The following is a 7,437-nucleotide window of genomic DNA, read 5'->3' on the forward strand; positions in this document are numbered from 1 at the left end:
TTTTATATCTACACACTTATTAAAAGTTTTACTAAGTGATGGCAACTGACAAAGACTTTCTAATTGTACCTAAAAGATAGAAATAAAGATATTTGTCTGTTGCATGGCATTTTATACTGGGGTCTGCTTTTTCAGAAGAACTGAGGAGACCTTGTGATGGGTCTCCAGTCAGGCCTCAGAATTTGAACATGTAAGACAAGTACATGTACTGAATGCAAAGCCAACCTGTGTAACTGATGTAATTGTGACTTTAAGTTTTACTGTGAAGAAATATAGACAGTCAGTGGTGCTGTCAATACTGAAAAGTTGGATATGATCATCTCTATTGCAAGGAAACCAGATGCAAACATATGAATGACATTTTAAGTATAGCAGGGCTAAACAGCAAAATATGCAAGACTAGTCTAGGTATTGAGACTTAATGCAATGTCTTGTCTTGATTTTTTTTTTTTTCAAAAAAAAAAATACAATTTCAGAAACCCCTGTACTAGCTTTAATACATACAAAAAAAAAAAGTGTCCCACCAGAATTTCTTGAGAAGCTCTTGTATAGAAAAGTCAGATTGCCCTTATCTACTTGAAGACAGTAAAATTATCCCCATTTGAGTAGAAGCTTAGGGGTTTTTAGTCAGTATTAGAATTTCCAAGCAAATTACCCAGAACAACTATCCCTGCTGAATACCCCTGCAGCTCTTCCATGAACGTGGTCCTAAATTCACAGTTAATAGTCACCATTTCCCCAACTCATACCTCTGGTCAGCAGTATTAACAGGGTTTAATTTGATCTAACTCCGCAATAGTATTTCAAGAAGAAAGGCTATTTTTTTCCTTCTTTGGCAGGTTATTTTAAGGTGTCAATTCAAATTTTTGGCACTGACATCAAGTCTTTCTGCAGAAAAGCTGTTCCTATTCTCCACAGGGCTGTTAAATTTAAAAGCAATAAACTCCATTCTTCACTAACTGTAATTTTTCCACTATCCTATTACTATAATTTTCCATCATGCTATAGACAGGCTTGTTGGCTCTGCCACACCAGAAGAAAGAGTTGATTCATTTGTTGCGATGACATTTGCATCAGAAAGGAGGAGCTGGCCTTCAGCACACACAGCTTGCTCTGGGGCGGAAAGGAGAAGAGTGGTGGCTGTGGCTGTGCTGTGAACACAGGTAGCTCACAGCTGTATAGTTCATATGAAGAATAAATCTAATAACAGTAGTAATAACTATAATGACAGTGATGTGTGCAGTTAAATTTTACAGCACAGGAAGCTTTTCAGACAAACCGTGACTCTAAAAATCCCTGTATGACACTAAAAAATGTACCTGAACTGTCTGGAAATGTCCTATGAAGATGAGTAGGGACATGGATCTCTTGTCACAGACTGCTGTCTCACCACAACGAATTCCTCTATTTCAGTGCGTCCTTTTGTACATTAAGGTGCTGCTAAGTGGCAGTCATACTTCACAGGCTCAGGAAAGAAGAGAGGAATATATCAGTATAAAGCAATTCACCGGGAAAGTGCACGATGCGACAAATCTATTATCTGTGTTTAAATGCCTCGCTCTTCCTGAGTGCCTTGTCCAGGGGACTGAACTGCACCAAAACTGCAGGTGGTCCCAGCTGCAGCAAGGTGCTCAGAGAGGTCAAGGGCTCTGACTTGAGCTGCACATGATTCAGGCTTAATGCCCAGCAGTATTTCCTATGCAGTATGAGTTATTCCTATTGTCTCAGCCCGGGACATCAGGAATGCAAAATATTCAGAAATGGGATGTAATGTCAAACTAACCATCTTAACCTGTTTGGGAGGAGAGAGCCAACTGCTCTGCTTTCTGTGCTTAGCCGGGAATGATTGTGCCATTTGGGATTTTGAAATCAATTAATCATGGCTTCTATCAGTTTTGACCATTCAGTAAATGTTTAATTCTGTCCCGTCTTTTGTATTACTTCTTAAAAAGCAGGAAGCAGCTTTTTAAGGTCATTTTTATTGATTTGATGTTTGCTTTATGGAGCTATTGTCTTCCAGAGACAGATGTCTTCGAGGTCTACGTGTGCTGACAAAGTGTAGTGAAAGTCCTAAGCAGTGAACTGCAGCCTCTGTCTTGGGGAGGTGGTGGCTCTGCTACAGGAGCAGATTTTGCTCAGAATTGCAGAGGAAGAGAAAGCTTCAAATTGCAGCCCTAAAAGAGGGGCTCACTCATCAGGAGGAGCTGGGTTGTTTTAACCTTAGATCCTTCAGCAAAGCAGTTTTAAGGAGGTTTGCTGAACTTTCTATGGTGAAGAGTTTACAGCTAGTTCTCCTTGTGAAAGGAGAAGTTTTTAAAGTGTTTTGCTGCCCCTGTACATACACAAGATTCAGAACATCTGCTAGGATTATATGCTTATATGCTCACCATTCTTTTCCTGCAACACCAACAGTTTTTGCCATCTGTAAATGAGCTGCTTTGGCTTTACAATATTCAGAATTGTAATTATCCGAGGGAGCTGAAAGATGAGTGAAATGTTAACTTTTATATGCAATCATTTCCCAAATCGCTGTGCCATGAAACAGCTACCTTCACTGGAAAAAAAGAAAAAAAAGAAAAGTCAGAAGTTCAAGTGAACTTTGAAAGAGGGAGTGAATAACAGATCTTATAATCGAATAGCAGATCTTATAATTATGCTGCAAATGTGCCATTATGTTCTGTTGAACCAACACTTCAGTGTCATCTACACAGACAAAAGTACCTCAAAACTGTGCTAAAGAAGAGCACCAGAAAAAACCTGGTTCTGTTCCAGACTCGGTTGGTGCCCATACTGAGCCTGGCAAGAACCTGCCTGAGCAATTCGTGCAGGACCCAGAGGAGCTCCCAGTGGGAGCCTGCCTTGAAAATGAGCCATCACTGGAAACAGCTGAGTAGAAAATTCAAGAGATGATAGTTCCACTGAGGGAGGAACAAGCTTGCTTTTTTCATGGAGGATCAGGGTACTTGGCTTTGGCCAGCATTTACAGCACCACTGGCTTGAATTCAGTCAGTCCCCTAACTTCTAAAACCTTGAAATAACCATGTGAAATTATAGCGTAGTTAGTAAAAACTGCTGGGAGAAGTAATGCAACCAGAATCATTGAGCAGGCTCATCTGTCCTTCTTTTCTCACCACTCCTCTTACAGTTTTAAAAATGTTTATGACAAACAGGGGATGATGCTCTTTAGGCTACTGAGGGATCCCACGTATCGAAGCTGCAATTCAATTATCTGTGAAGCTTTTCAGAAATCTTCAGCACTGCAGCAAAATTTAGCATGGATTAACTTCCAGCTGAGAAAACAACAGGTGGAAGTTTTGCTCCTTTCCATACAGGAGAACAAAACCATGGATGTTTTAAATAAAATTGTAGTGATTTCTCCTCTATGTGTAAATCATTGTTGATAAATTGTGTAGAGGAAGGAGCTAATGATTTTGCAGCTCAGGCCTTTACCTACTACACCGTATGTGTAATTTTTTTTGTGTGAGCCTGACTCCTTCAAACTTGCACCCCTTTTTTTTTTTGCTGAGGACACTGATTCAAAGAGCAGAGAAATGACTACAGTCATTCAATTTTCATTTGAGATCTCATTTCTAGGCTACTGCAATATTTGCAGCACCCTAATGTTAGAAAGAAAATACAAGGTCTCAGGGTTAAATTCCATGGCCTGTTTCAATTTCTTTAAATTCCTGTGGATCAAAAACCCGATGTAGCTGCTCTGATTTAGACTGGAAATGTGCAAAACCAGCTATTGCCTTCTCCAGGAGTCCAAAGCAATGCCTGTAACAATCTCAGGGATTTTTTTATTTTATTTTATTTATTTTTTTTGCTCTGGCTGAAGGTGCTTAAAATGACGATTGTGTACCTAGATCTACAGCCTGAGCCCAGCAGCCCCTTGCACAGAACCCTATGGGGAACTTCATGGTGACCTGCAGGTCTGTTTTCAAGAGGTGGTGTTACCTGCCTGAAGGCCCTGCAGGGCAAAGTACCCATCACTGGCAGCTGGGGCTCCTCTGGGGCTCAGGTGTGAGCCAGGCAGCTCAACAGCTTGCAGATGAGCAGGAGCCTGCACTCAGCTTCTTTTCTCCTCGATGAGGAGACACAGGAGCATGCTTCTTGTTGTGGGGGAATACATGCTGGATGTATGCTGCTGAGAGCTCTGTCAGGTAAGGGAATTCCATCTTTATATGGCTTCTTTTTGAACTTTGATGTTTTTGAGCCTTTTTGATGCTCTGTGTTATACTAGTGCTAGTGTACTTATGTGTCCTTGTTTCTTGTGTGGACCGGGTTTTACTGGCACTCGAAATCCCATTGGTGTTTTTCACCAGCAAGACAGTTATCGCTGCTATCAGCAGTGAAGAGCAGATTAAGTGATGTCCTGGGTCATGAATCAGCCAAACTGGTAGTTAATTCTTGCTGCAGAAATCTTGTTGAGGAGGAAGAAGGGAAAGGGGGAAAAAAATAGAGCTTCCTGACCATGCTCTGCTGTTTTACGTTAGTCTTGTACTTCCCAAGCTGTCTTTCCAGGCTACCGTGTTTGCAAGTGGAAGGTTGTACTGTGATGTGTGAGGTAGCTATATGGAGAAATATGTCTGAACTAGTCCCAGAATATCCCTCTCTGTCAACACCTACCAGTTCTTTCAGTAAGTGTGGAGAACTCTACTGGTGGGATGGAGAAGAGAGGATAAATTGGTCTGCTCAGATGCCTTCAGTGACTAAGGAGACTAACCAGGGAAACTGTGAGGAAAATAAAGCACCTGTGCAGATGGAGGAAAGAAATCGGGAGTGAAACAACACATACATTTAGATTCTGAGATGAGGAAATGAATGATACCCACCAACACCCTAGCTGATACCAACAGAGTGGTAGCTAATTACAAGAGGAAGCATTTATGTTAATGATTCTATTTTGTGATTCAATTTTCTTTCAACTTCTACCATCTGTTTTAAAATACATGTTTCTGTTAGGACTCTAATAAGTACACGTGGTTTAATGCTGCCTTCTAGTCACCAGTAGCACTCACTGATTTAAATGCAAATTATATTTTGCCTGAATCTGGTCTGCTAGATCTGGTCCGTGTTTGAATTATGGTTTCTGAGAAATGCAGAAGGGAGGGAAACATTTATAGAAAGATACATTCATGTGTCTCTCCTGCTTTATTTGGAAATGGTCTGTAAAAATGTGGCTAAACTCTGTTAGGTTTGGAATTATGTTTTGGGCCAGTGGGACCCATTTATAGCAGGCAAATGTCTGATTTTCTTCATTGGCTTCTGCATAGCAGATTTCGTGATTAGGGGTGCCACTGTTTGGGCATCTCCTTCAGTTATAAGTGAAATTTATCTAGCTATACTTAAATACGAGTCTTCAGAAATGTGAAGTTAAGTTGTTGATGTAGTGTGAAGTTTCCCCCCAAGCAAGGAAGAAAGCCAGCGGTTTTGAACAGTTTAATGAAGTTCTTCTCAAAGGGGTAATAGTGAATGCTTTGCATCCAGGGTTTGTATGAAGCTTTGAGCACCTGAAGCCTCCAAGGGCTACGGCACAAAACTAGTCTGAGTGAAAGTTATTAGCAACACCACTCAAACCTGCCTCAGTACACTCACCCCTGCCTCAAACCTGAGTGTGGAGCATAAGACTTCCCTGCTCCTCAGTAAAAAAAAGTTTGCGTGTGTGTGAAGCATTTATTTTGTTAAGAGACACTTGATAACTTGATTTCTACAGAAAGTTTTCACTGGGAGTCTTGGAGATTGGCTTAGTGGTGTGTTACTGCTGGTCCGGTATTGGTACAGGAGGATACTGGATGTGTCTGGCCACAAACACGGGTAGCTTGTTTGACTGTTCAAAATGATGGCATGGAACAGGCAGAGGAAAGGAAAAAAGTGGAGTCCTTAGCTGAGCCATACAATGATGTGTTTTGTTTTGTTTTTTCAAATTGCTTTGTACACATGTGGAACAAATTTTTCCTTCCAAAATCTACGAGAAGCAAAGAACACTGCTGAATGTAGAATTTGACTGGTTCTTGGGGATCTGTATGACTCATCTCTGCTAAAATTAGCCAAGCTTAATTTTTAACTTGTTGCTCAGTAAACGCATATACATACACAAACTAAAAGACCAAGGGGTAGTGCTGATTTTGTTTTCTCAATGACTAACTTGAAAAAAAAAAAATACTCCTTACTGGTATTCCTGAGCATCAGAAGATGAACAAGCTATGGTATTTTGTCTCACTCCCTCGTCTTGCTTTAGCCTGACTGATGCTGAGCAACGTGTGAGAACATACAAACGAACCAGAAGTTAGTACTGTGGGTTGCACTCTCATGAGATATCTTCTTGTTTTCGAGCAGATGCTCACCAGTGTAAAAATGGGAGTTGATATTAAACTTACCATTTAAGTTTTGTCTTTTTGCCAGAGAGGTCATAATCATGTTTAACTTTTAAAAAAACTTAAATAAATTTTGCATATGTATATGAACATTAAGATTTTTAATGTAGTTGTTTTCATGGGCAGCCTTTTTTCTTTCTTTGACAACGGCTGCTGAGATGATAATTTTTCGTCTGAAATGACAGCTGCACCAGCCAAGAGAGTTATAACACTTTCTGTGCTACTGAAAAATAGACACAGCTTCCCAAAATGGTGATTCTTTTTCCTAAAAGAGTGACCCTTAAATTAGTTTTAACAAATTTGATTTCATAGATGGACATTAATAGTAAGCAGATGAAGAATCCTTTTGGATTTGCATTTTATATCGTTTTAGTACCAGAAAAATTCATCATGACTAAGTTCATTTTTAGTGTAGTAATAAAACTTAATCAGAAATGTGTCTTTCATTTTGAATGTTATAAATCACATACTAGTTTTACGTCTTAAAAAAAATTATTTGCAAAGAGGATTAGAAGATCCTTTCTAATCCTCATTCCATTTCATCTGTTTTATTAACAAAATATAAATACTCCTTCTAATTATGTCACCCTCTCCATGGGTCTGATCCTGAGAGATGCTGACAGTCTGGGCTCACAGGGACCACCATCGATGTTCTCCTCCTCCGTTGGTCCTGCTTTCTCAGCAGTCTGCTTTAACCAGAGCCTTGTTATCCTCTCTTGTCCTGGCTCTGGCTATATACAGTCGGTGTGTCTTCCAAGCAGTCTGCTTGTGTATTGCAGTCCTTTATATTTCTCTGCTTGAAAAGGATGGTGTAGCTGCAGCAGATCTCATGGGGCTTCAAGCCTACAGAGGCAAGCCTGTACTTAAATATCTATGTCATGTATTCCACTGGGCTTTGCATGTGTGCCAGTAATTGCATGGCTCAGGAAGCGTTATATTACACACACTAAGATCAAAAATTGCAGATGTTTGTGTCTGGCTGTTGTTTATGCCAGCAGTCATGGGTAAGAGCGAGAGGGAAGGTTCACGTGTATGACAGTACAATGAGGTATTTTAACAC

General features: G+C 40.2%; 1 long non-coding RNA gene across 1 annotated transcript; it reads right to left on the reverse strand.

The window, feature by feature from the left end:
- Nucleotides 1-250: 250 nt before the first annotated feature.
- Nucleotides 251-2,823, reverse strand: LOC308194627. The gene is made up of 4 exons (XR_013950773.1): nt 2,722-2,823; nt 2,388-2,554; nt 1,320-1,465; nt 251-1,113 (listed from the first exon to the last, which is right to left on the reverse strand). It is a non-coding gene; the product is annotated as an uncharacterized lncRNA (long non-coding RNA).
- Between the last annotated feature and the right edge of the window lie 4,614 nt (nt 2,824-7,437).

This window comes from Anser brachyrhynchus, assembly GCF_964034855.1.
Source record: "Anser brachyrhynchus genome assembly, chromosome: 4".
Taxonomy (NCBI): Eukaryota; Metazoa; Chordata; class Aves; order Anseriformes; family Anatidae; genus Anser; species Anser brachyrhynchus.